Source organism: Protopterus annectens, chromosome 7.part0, assembly GCF_019279795.1.
Source record: "Protopterus annectens isolate FY-2018-M chromosome 7.part0, PAN1.0, whole genome shotgun sequence".
In the NCBI taxonomy this organism is placed as follows: domain Eukaryota; kingdom Metazoa; phylum Chordata; order Ceratodontiformes; family Protopteridae; genus Protopterus; species Protopterus annectens.
This window is the reverse complement of record NC_056739.1, coordinates 40,687,673-40,700,136: the sequence shown is the minus strand read 5'-3', so window position 1 is coordinate 40,700,136 and position 12,464 is coordinate 40,687,673.

The following is a 12,464-nucleotide window of genomic DNA, read 5'->3' as shown; positions in this document are numbered from 1 at the left end:
TGATCACATTCATAGCTTTGATAGTATTGTCACATGGTGCTGATCGCATTCATAGCTTTGATAGTATTGTCACGTGGCGCTGACATTCATAGCTTTGATAGTATTGTCATGTGGCACTGATGGCATTCATAACTTTGATAGTTCATAGGTTCATAGGTAGGTACTAGGCTATTGGCCCTAGGCCCTATATAAGCCTAGCCAAAAAGTACCCTGGCTTTTGCCACCCAAGAAAATTATTTTCCTGTGCCCCTGTCAAGCAGAGCCATAGAAGTGATCCCCGGGGTGAATTTCCTATCTCCCATCCAATCATCAAGATTTTTCTTGAAGAGTGCTAATGAGGAGCTTTGTTTGATATAGACAGGTAGTTTGTTCCAGAGTATGGGAAGTCTCTGGGACAGGAATCTATCCCTCCAGCATGTTCTGTTTATTGTGGTGACAAGATTTACATCCCTAGAGCATGTAGCTCGGAGGGATTGGGATTTCTTTAAATGGAGCATGTCCAACAGCTCTGGGTTTGACATAACTTTGTATGTTAGGCAGAGATCGCCTCTGAGTAAGCGATATGCTACAGAGTAAAGCTGGAGTTTTTTGAGACGGTCTGCATAGGGCATCTGTTTGAGGACAGTAATCCTCTTTGTGAGGTATTTCTGTGGCCTTTACAGTTGTTGTAGATGTCTTGTGAGGTACATACCAAAAGGGGCGTTGTAAATGGGTCTAATGAGTGATGACTAGAGAGGAACAATGACCTCTTTTTTCCTGGATGAAAAACCTTTTGTGATGAGGTGTGCCACGTAGAAGGATTTCCTGACTACTGTGGCGATGTGATTATCAAAGGAGAGACTACTGTCCACTTGTGTCCCAAGGTCTCTTATCACACTTTCGGTGTTAAGTAGACTACCGCCTATGTGGTAGTTCATGGGTACAGAGTTTTTATCAAAAGGGATGGCAATGCACTTTTTGGCATTGAGCTTGAGGCCATGGCTTTGACACCAGGCATCTGTCTTAGTGAGGCCCTTTTGTAGGATGTCCACATCGTTAGGAGTTTTGATTATGGCTCCTAGTTTGCAGTAATCTGTGAACTTTGTTAGCCAAAGACATTCTGTGTTAGCCTGTACTTCAGAAAAGTAGATACCAAACAGGAGAGGACCTAGGACTGAACCCTGTAGCACTCCACTTGTCACTGGTCTGAAGTTGGATTTAGAGTCTGCTACTTTCACAGTGTGGGTTCTTTCAGTGAGCCAGTTGGCAACCCATCTTGTGACATAGGGATTTATACCTAGTTTAGTGAGTTTGTCTATAATTCCAGAGTGGGGGATGGTGTCGAAAGCCTTGGCAAGATCTAGATAGGCTGTGTGAACCACCTTACCCTCATCTATGGCTTTGGTGACCGCTTCAAAGAAGTCTATCAGGTTTAGGTGACATGATCTGCCTTTTGCAAACCCGAACTGGGTAGGGTCCAGAGTTTGGAGATTACCAATGTCATTGTTTATAAGTTCCATGATGATACACTCCATAGCCTTGCAGACCAGGCTTGTCAGGCTAATGGGGTGGTAGTTCCCGAGGTCCTTGGTGGCTCCCCCTTTGTGGAGTGGGATAACCGTTGCTGTGCGCCATTCAGTGGGCACAAAGCCTGAGGTGAGGCTGTGATTGAACATGGTTATTAGGTGGGGTGCCAGTTCGTTCTGTAGTTCATGTAGAACGCAGCCTGGGTTGTTGTCAGGTCCCATGGATGCTGTGTTCTTGGCTTTGGAGAGAATGTTTTTTACCTGTTCAGCCGTGATTACAGGTACTTTGCATTCTTCCGGTATAGAGATGGGCCCTTTAGGGGATGAGAGAGGGGTAAAGTTAGCACTGAACCTATCTGCACATGGCAATATCAGTTGGTTCTGTATATTTAGTGCCATTGTGCTGTAACTCAGAGCAGATCTGAGTGTTGCCATTGAGATTCTTGACATAGCTATAGAATGCTTTGTGGTTGTCTTTAGAATCAGTGACGATTTTGTTTTCGTAACTAGCTTTGGAGGATTTTATGAGGGATCTCAGCTTCTTACTGAGGCTGACCACGGAGTTCCTCCAATCATGGGATTTTACTCTTTTTTGCAACAGTTTCTTTCTTCTGTTGTAGAGTTTGTTTATAGCAGGGGACCACCAGATTGGCTTCCTTTTTTTGGAGGATAGCATCTTGGTTCTGTTAGGGATTGCATGATCCATGCACTCATGTAAGTGCTTATAAAGTGCAATTGTATAGGATTCAGCAGTCATATCTCTATTGTCCGTCAGCATGGGTGTTGTAAAGTTTGCCACTTCTGTCTTGAGAAGCGTGAAGTTGGCTTTGGAGAATTTTTTTATGGTGGCTTCCCTAATGGGGGGTGGGATGTGGATGTCTAAGGTGATTTGCTTGTGGTCGGATCTGACCAACGAGGAATTGACCTCTGGTGTGGAATACCGGTTGCCCATGTTGGTAATGACCAGGTCTAGGATATTGCTGCCCCTGGTGGGGGTGTGGATAAGTTGATCCAAAGCACTGGAATTTATGAACTCCAGAAAACGTTGAGCACAAGAGTTGGTACATGAGTAGTTTTCCCAGTTAATGGTGGGGTAGTTGAAATCGCCCATTATTAGGGTGTTAGGTTGTACCCTAATATTTTCCAGTGTATCAAGAAATGAGGAGTGGGAATCCTGGGGCATGGTGGGGAATCTGTAGCAAGCTACAATTTGCATTGCAGTCTTGCCCAGAGTTAGTTGCACTTGGATAATCTCAGATGCATTATGCTGAGCAACTAGCCTGGAGGTGTGGATATCCTTAATGAATATGGACACGCCTCCACCTTTAGTGCTTCGGTCCAGGTTAGGTGGCCGAAAGGTGTGGTATGAATTATAGCCTGGTAATGCAGGGGTGCTCTCTGGAGCCTTCAACCAGGTCTCTTTCACTGCACAGATGTCAATGTTCTCCATTTTAAGGAGTGCCTCGAGTGAGTGCATTTTGAGGTTTAGACTTCTAGTATTAAGTAGCATTACTCTCAGATTTTGCTTGCTTGTACCTGTTACGGTGGTGAATTTGTCATTTGAATCTTGCCTAAAAAAGGCACTATAGGGGTGGCAAGAGCCTTAGCCAGTATCCAAAATCTCAAGGGCGACAGGTGCAGGCCATCTCTGGCAAAGCACCATGGTTTATCGATCATGTTATCCCAGGCAGACAGATACTGGATCCCCTTAGAATGACACCAGAAGCTTAGCCAATTGTTGAAGTCAATCATTTTGTCCTTGTACTGTGGTATCATTCTGGGTGATGGCAGGATGCTACTCAGGGCTAGGGTTATACCTACCTGGGCTACAAGATCAGAAAGCTCCTCCATGTTTCTTTTCATGTAGTCCAGGTAAGTATGTCTCAGGTCATTCACACCAACATGGACAATGACAGAGTCATATTTGTACTTGCTGTGGAGTGACCTGAGTGCATGCGTTATGTGGCGGATCCTGACACCTGACAGGCAGCTGACAGTAACTTTCTCCTTGTTTAGCCTGGTGAGTGGAACATCAGTGTGCCTGACTATAGAGTCACCTATGACTAGAGTGTTGGGTACGTTGTTATGCCTTATGGGCTATGGTTGAGTGGCACACTGAGTTTGTGGGCTTTGTGTCATTTGGGCTGTGTTGGGGGGGGGGTGGAGGTTGCTTGCGTTTCTGCTTTGGAGGTCCCAGTTGCTTGGGTAGATTTTTTTTGAGAGCCTCCGCAAATGTAGGTGTGTGTTTTGTGTTTCTATGTGTGTGTTTTGGTGGTGTAGGTTTTGAGGGACTATGTGATGAGTGTGGTGTGGTGTGGTGCAAGTGTTTACCTTCTCCTCTTGACTGTCTAGTCCAGTCTTGGGTGAAGAAAGCTTTGCTTCCAGTTTGGTTATATAAGTGCATCTCTCACAGGTTGTAGTGTTAGGTGGTAGGAGGGGAGGGTTGTCTGTATACATGAGGCAATTGCTGCATTGCCCCAAGATGCCCAGATTCATCAGGTAGACAGGAGAAAACACCAGGAGCTGAACCTTAGACATGCCTGGATAGGTGCTTATTTATTAAGTACTAAAACCTGTTTTCTCTAGACAAATGAGGAAAGTTGAGTGCTGTAGTAATTTGTAGATTATTTAGTGCTTACAATGAGTTCTGAACAAGTGCTGAGCTCAAAGAAATAGATTTGAGCACTGAAACTAGAAAACTGGCTAGTTCTAAGAAACAAAATTAAGCTAGAAGGCTTCCCTCCAACACAGAAAGGCTTGGGGGCTCAGAAGCTTACAAACAGTCCTGGAAACAGCAAATCTGTATCTGGACTAGACAACTTACAGGAAAGGAAGGAAACATGCTTAGAAAATTGTCACTTGGCGCTGATGACATTCATAGCTTTGATAGTATTGTCACATTGTGCTGATGACATTCATAGCTTTGATAGTATTGTCACATGGCATGGATGACATTCAGAGCTTTGATAGTATTGTCACATGGCACTGATCGCATTCATAGCTTTGATAGCATTGTCACATGGCGCTGATTGCATTCATAGCTTTGATAGTATTGTCACATGGCACTGATCGCATTCATAGCTTTGATAGCATTGTCACATGGCGCTGATTGCATTCATAGCTTTGATAGTATTGTCACATGGCACTGATCGCATTCATAGCTTTGATAGTATTGTCACATGGTGCTGATTGCATTCATAGCTTTGATAGTATTGTCACATGGTGCTGATTTCATTCATAGCTTTGATAGTATTGTCACATGGCACTGATTGCATTCATAGCTTTGATAGTATTGTCACATGGTGCTGATTGCATTCATAGCTTTGATAGTATTGTCACATGGCACTGATCGCATTCATAGCTTTGATAGTATTGTCACATGGTGCTGATTGCATTCATAGCTTTGATAGTATTGTCACATGGCACTGATCGCATTCATAGCTTTGATAGCATTGTCACATGGTGCTGATTGCATTCATAGCTTTGATAGTATTGTCACATTGTGTTGATGACATTCATAGCTTTCATAGTATTGTCACATGGCACTGATGACATTCAGAGCTTTCATAGTATTGTCACATGGCACTGATCGCATTCATAGCTTTGATAGTATTGTCACATGGCACTGATCGCATTCATAGCTTTGATAGAATTGTCACATGGCACTGATTATATTCATAGCTTTGATAGTATTGTCACATGGCACTGATTATATTCATAGCTTTGATATTTTTGAAAGTTGGCTGAATGGGATATTTTGAAAGAAGTATTTTTCACAAGAATCTTACTTAATATCTGGAGCAGACTGTCTTCTTTTCATAACTGTGCATATTTTGCTGATTTCCATCGACTACTCTTAACCGTAACCCACACAGTACAACCATGGATGCAAATCAAATATTGAATCAAAGTGCTTCTTTATTGGCTGCTTACAGTGTGACCCATTCATACCTCAAGCATGTACTAAACTGTAATTCTGTAATCTTTAATACGTTAGAAAGATTAAATAGGAGGTTAAATGCTTACCAGAGGTTCATCACATATTATTTCTCCTTACAACTTCACATATGTCTGTTGTCCTCACTGCATGAGGTTGTAATGCTTTGATGTTTAACCTCACACACTGATGTAAGAAAGTATTCCAGGATAAGGCAAGGGATGAATTGTAGAAACACATGAAGTAAAAACAAAATATGTAATCTAATCATTTAGATTTAGTTTTCCAGTACTTGAGAATCAGTATTTGTAGTATGTGGAGTTGTTTATTATTGTTTTGCAATGTTTGGGAGAGTTGGGAGGGAGGCCTAATGGTTAAGGTGTTTGCCTTACAAACACAAGGTGCAGGGTTTGAGTCTCACAAGGGATAATTGGCTAGGCTTAAAATGGCTCGGAAGGGCAGTTAGCTTAGTACTAACCTATGAACCTATGTTGTCTGTTAGAAGCTGTTTAAAATTCTGCTTTGTACTGAAATGGGTTAGTCTGTACAAACTGTTGCTTGTACCCCTTCTGTCCTCTTCTAGTAGTTAGTCCATACACTCTGTTGCCTGTACCCCTACTGTCCTCTTCTAGTAGTTAGTCCATACAAGCTGTTGTCTGTACCCCTTCTGTCCTCTTCTAGTAGTTAGTCCGTACAATTTGTTGCCTGTACCCCTTCTGTCCTCTTCTAGTAGTTAGTCCGTACAGGCTGTTGCCTGTACCCCTTCTGTCTTCTTCTAGTAGTTAGACAGTACAAGCTGTTGCCTGTACCCCTTCTGTCCTCTTCTAGTAGTTAGTCCGTACAGTCTGTTACCTGTACCCCTTCTGTCCTCTTCTACTATTTAGTCCGTACAAGCTGTTGCCTGTGCCCCTTCTGTCATCTTCCATACAAGCTGTTGCCTGTACCCCTTCTGTCTTCTTCTAGTAGTTAGTCCATACAATCTGTTGCCTGTACCCCTTCTGTCCTCTTCTAGTAGTTAGTCCGTACAAGCTGTTGCCTGTACCCCTTCTGTCCTCTTCTAGTAGTTAGTCCATACAAGCTGTTGCTTGTACCCCTTCTATCCTCTTCTAGTAGTTAGTCCATACAAGCTGTTGCCTGTACCCCTTCTGTCTTTTTCTAGTAGTTAGTCAGTACAAGCTGTTGCCTGCACCCCTTCTGTCCTCTTCTGTACAAGCTGCTGCCTGTACCCCTTCTTTCCTCTTCTAGTAGTTAGTCCATACAAGCTGTTGCCTGTACCCCTTCTGTCCTCTTCTAGTAGTTAGTCCGTACAAGCTGTTGCCTGTACCCCTTCTGTCCTCTTCTACTATTTAGTCCGTACAAGCTGTTGCCTGTGCCCCTTCTGTCATCTTCCGTACAAGCTGTTGCCTGTACCCCTTCTGTCCTCTTCTAGTAGTTAGTCCGTACAAGCTGTTGCCTGTACCCCTTCTGTCCTCTTGTAGTAGTTAGTCCGTACAGTCTGTTGCATGTACCTCTTCTGTCCTCTTCTAGGTTAGTCCGTGCAGTCTATTGCCTGTACCCCTTCTGTCCTCTTCTAGTAGTCCGTACAAGCTGCTGCCTGTACCCCTTCTGTCCTCTTCTAGTAGTAAGTCCGTACAGTTTGTTGCCTGTACCCCTTCTGTCCTCTTCTAGTAGTTAGTCCGTACAAGCTGTTGCCTGTACCCCTTCTGTCCTCTTGTAGTAGTTATCCATACAGTCTGTTGCCTGTACCCCTTCTGTCCTCTTCTACTAGATAGTCTGTACAGTCTTTTGCCTGTACCCCTTCTGTCCTCTTGTAGTAGTTAGTCCGTACAGTCTGTTACCTGTACCCCTTCTGTCCTCTTGTAGTAGTTAGTCCGAATAATCTGCTGCGTGTACCCCTTCTGTCCTGTTCTAGTAGTTAGTCTGTACAGTATATTGCCTGTACCCCTTTTGTCCTTTTTCTAGTATTTAGTTCGTACAGTCTGTTGCCTGTACCCCTTCTGTCCTCTTCTAGTAGTTAATCCGAACAATCTGTTGCCTGTATCCCTTCTGTCCTCTTCAAGTAGTTAGTCTGTACAAGCTGTTGCCTGTACCCGTTTGGTCCTCTTCTAGCAGTAAGTCTGTACAGTCTGTTGCCTGTACCCTTTCTGTCCTCTTCTTGTAGTTAGTCTGTACAGTCTATTGCCTGTACCCCTTCTGTCCTCTTCTAGTAGTTAGTCCGTACAGTCTGTTGCCTGTACCCTTTCTGTCCTCTTCTAGTAGTTAGTCCGTACAAGCTGTTGCCTGTACCCCTTCTGTCCTCTTCTAGTAGTTAGTCCATAAAAGCTGTTGCCTGTACCCCTTCTGTCCTCTTGTAGTAGTTAGTCCGTACAGTCTGTTGCCTGTACCCCTTCTGTCCTCTTTTAGTAGTTAGTCTGTACAGTCTGTTGCCTGTACCCCTTCTGTCCTCTTCTTGTAGTTAGTCTGTACGGTCTATTGCCTGTACCCCTTCTGTCCTCTTCTAGTAGTTAGTCCGTACAGTCTGTTGCCTGTACCCTTTCTGTCCTCTTCTAGTAGTTAGTCCGTACAAGCTGTTGCCTGTACCCCTTCTGTCCTCTTGTAGTAGTTAGTCCATACAGTCTGTTGCCTGTACCCCTTCTGTCCTCTTTTAGTAGTTAGTCCGTACAGTCTGTTGCCTGTACCCCTTCTGTCTTCTTCTAGTAGTTAGTCCATACAATCTGTTGCCTGTACCCCTTCTGTCCTCTTCTAGTAGATAGTCCGTACAGTCTGTTGCCTGTACCCCTTCTGTCCTCTTCTAGTAGTTAGTCCATACATGCTGTTGCCTGTACCCCTTCAGTCCTCTTCTAGTTGTTAGTCTGTACAAACTGTTGCCTGTACCCCTTCGGTCCTTTTCTAGCAGTAAGTCCATACAGTCTGTTGCCTGTACCCCTTTTGTACTCTTATAGTAGTTAGTCCGTACAGTCTGTTGCCTGTACCCCTTCTGTCCTCTTCTAGTAGTTAGTCCATACAGTCTGTTGCCTGTACCCCTTCTGTCCTCTTTTAGTAGTTAGTCCGTACAGTCTGTTGCCTGTAACCCTTCTATCTTCTTCTAGTAGTTAGTCCGTACAATTTGTTGCCTGTACCCATTCTGTCCTCTTCTTGTAGTTAGTCCGTACAAGCTGTTGACTGTACCCCTTCGGTCCTCTTCTAGTAGTTAGTCCGTACAAGCTGTTGCCTGTACCCATTCAGTCCTCTTCTAGTAGTTAGTCTGTACAAGCTTCTGCCTGAACCCGTTCGGTCCTCTACTAGCAGTAAGTCTGTACAGTCTGTTGCCTGTACCCCTTCTGTCCTCTTCTAGTAGTTAGTCTGTACAGTCTGTTTCCTGACCCCTTCTGTCCTCTTCTAGTAGTTAGTCCGTACAGTCATTTGCCTTTTCCCTTTCTGTCCTCTTCTAATAGTTAGTCAGTACAGTATGTTGCCTGTACCCCTTCTGTCCTCTTCTATTAGTCCATACAGTCTGTTGCCTGTACCCCTTCTGTCCTCTTTTAGTAGTTAGTCTGTACAAGCTGCTGCCTGTACCCCTTCTATCTTATTCTAGTAGTTAGTCCTTACAATCTGTTGCCTGTACCCATTCTGTCCTCTTCTTGTAGTTAGTCCGTACAAGCTGTTGACTGTACCCTTCAGTCCTCTTCTATTAGTTAGTCCGTACAAGCTGTTGCCTGTACCCGTTCAGTCCTCTTCATGTAGTTAGTCCATACAAGCTGTCCTCTTCTAGTAGTTAGTCCATACAATCTATTGCCTGTATCCCTTCTGTCCTCTTCTAGTAGTTAGTAAAATCTGATGCCTGTACCCGTTCTGTCCTTTTCTAGTAGTTAATCCATACAGTCTGTTGCCTGTACCCCTTCTGTCCTCTTTTAGTAGTTAGTCCGTACATTCTGTTGGCTGTACGTCTTCTGTCCTCTTCTTGTAGTTAGTTCATACAAGCTGTTGCCTGTACCCCTTCTGTCCTCTTCTAGTAGTTAATCCGTTGAAGCTGTTGCCTGTACCCCTTCTGTCCTCTTCTCGTAGTTAGTCCGTACAAGCTGTTGCCTGTACCCCTTCTGTCCTCTTCTAGTAGTTAGTCCGTACAAGCTGTTGCCTGTAGCCCTTCTGTCGTCTTGTAGTAGTTAGTCCATACAAGCTGTTGCCTGTACCCCTTTTGGCCTCTTCTCTGTTTTTCCTGTTCAGAATGATCCCTTCACATCCCCTTGAAACAATCAGATATACAAGTATCATGTCACTCTTTACCCTCGTCTCAGTTTTGGTAAAAATAGTTCTAGCTGCTCCCCTTGGCCGTGGTCATATCCCTTCTCCATCCCACAGATCTTTATTATAAGGTTCGTCTGGATTCCTTCCAGTAGACTGATGCTCTTTCCTGTGTATGGCCTTTAGAGCTGCATGCAGTCCTCATGGTGTATTCTGAACAAAGCCCAGTAGGATAAAAGCATTGCCTCTTTGCTTCTTGAATCCATCCCTATAAGGATGCACCCTGGTATTGTGTTTGTTTTTGTTTAGCAGTTGTCTTTGTTAGAAAGAGAGGATGCAGTGCTGAAACCATATCCTGCTAGGATATGGACTGAAGGTAAACTGATAAATGCAGTAGCAGAAGAGAACAGAGAGTCTGGTTTTATATTGCAGTATAATAAACTAGATGGAAGCTGAAAACTTGTTTGGAAAAGATAAGAGGAAGGGGCCCTTATGCTATTGCAGAAGAGTTTGATGTTAGCTGTGTTAAAGGGGAATATGTGGAGCAGATAAAGGCTGGGAGAGGGAGTGAGACAAGAAAGCTGTTGAAGATAGGACAAGACTGGTTAAGTTTACCCAGAAGCATGTATTTTACAGGGCAGTAGAGTATCCCTTTCACACCTATATTTCACATCTATATTGTAGTAGCTTTTAGGGAGATGAAATTATATTGGACGGACAGTGATAAACATCATCATTAACAGCAGCTAAAAATATAAATTTCCAAGAATGGAAATAATGACTAGGTTTGTACTGCTGCACTAAATAATTAATCAAACACCCCCACCTCCCTCCACATTTTCTGAGTTGGGTCAGGGTGTCATATCCACTTTTGCCATTTCTCTTAATTCATTATAACTCTACTACCTTCTTGGACAATCATGTCTGACTGCAGCAGGTCTTCTCTCACGCAAGCTATTCATCTTTTCATTGGACACTATCATTTCTACTTGTCCTCTTACTGAATGTTCTGAATCTTTTTCACCAGATTGTTTTCTGCTTTCCTACGCACGCCTGAACCATTGCAATCTGTTCTCTTTGACTTTCTTTGAAATAGGAGTTACTAGGGCTTCGGCTCTGATGGCCTCATTGGCCTCATTTCTTTCTCTCTCCCACAGTGTGGATGCTAACACCTGTCTCAGGTACTTAATCTCAGTCACTTCATGCTTCATCATCTGCTCCGCCTTTACTGTACATCTGTGTTGTGCACTTTACTTTTCAGCTTCTTTAGCATTTTTCTGTCATATACTACATATGACACTGTGCCAGTTGGCTGCAGCCATCTGCTGTGATTGCATAGTTGGCACCACATCCCTTCTTAATTGGTCAAAACAAAAGGTTGATTTGTAGCCCAACTTTATTGTTTTTTGGCCAGAAAGTGCTACAGTTGCCATATGAAATTAGATTTGCTTAGGTGTTGTTGGATGACTTGGGCTAAAACTTAAAATCAGTTGATAGTAACGTATCCCAACTTATGATTGTTATTTATTTTATATAATGATCACCGTTGAGTTTAATATTTATCGTAAAACTATTTACAGTGAGTCACTCACCAAATATAGTGGGTTTTTGTTGCTTTACATTTAAAAAAAAAACATTTCGAACCAGTTTCAATTGGTTATTGAATGCAGATGCCTTTACTGACTGGAGGAATGATTGGTACTTTTTTTAACACATAGATGTAATTGCCGCAGTTATATTTATGTCTGTTTTTAATCTTTGTTTGTTAGTTGAAATGAATGCCCATTTGTTTACATATAAGAGGATATTAAAACATTTTTGGCATTGTATATAGGCTAGATTTAGTGCCTGGTGGTAATGTTGCGTTCTCACTTATGATCACTAATAGTTTTAATTGATGTTTATTGTTAACATTGGCAACAGTAAACAGATTTGTTCATGTCTAATGAGCTGATAAAATAATTCAATATATTTCAATACTAAAACTGAGCATAAATAACACCATGGAAATTGATGCTAAACAGACATTTTGATTGGCCTAGAAATGAGAATACCCCCAACGATTGGTGATTAGTTGTCTTATTTTTATTGGATGATAGCAACCGTTACTTGTTTTGATTGGTTATATTTTCATTAGATAAAAGTAGTTATTTTTTGATTTAATTGGTCCATACATGCATCTGGAGCATTTCTCCCTGGGCCTCCACTGAAAATTGGATTTGCTCCAAGTCGGACTTTCCCGGTTAACAAATGTTAAATAAATAAAAATAAAAATATGTAGACATGTTTTAATAATTTAAGGTTGTTGCCAATTCCTATTCAAAGGAATGAATTAAAGTTTATTTATTTACTTGATAAGGGCAACAGAAGACAATTTTGATGTCAACTTTGTTCTTAAAAAACACAACACTGAAACTTTAACATTAGGTGAAAATATTGTATCTTTGTCTACGATCGCCATTGGCTTTATCCAAGGCGATCATTAGAGTAAATATTTCACTGCAAAACTGCAAAAAATTGATACTGATTGGCCGAATATTTCGGTGCCTTACAAGAGGAATTTCACTGGGTATTTCACATTTTAAATTTGTGTTTGTTCAGTTGTTTAGTTGATCAAAGAAAGGTTATGTTAGCCCAAAAGCGCTTATCGTTATTGTCAATAAAGTCTATTTGTTTTTAGCTGTGGTAGTCCTGGTACTTTATCTTGGACGTTTATTTAATTTTATATATATATATATATGTTTACTTTGAAACATCTAAAACCCATAACATCTAACTTCATAACACTGAGACGAGAACAT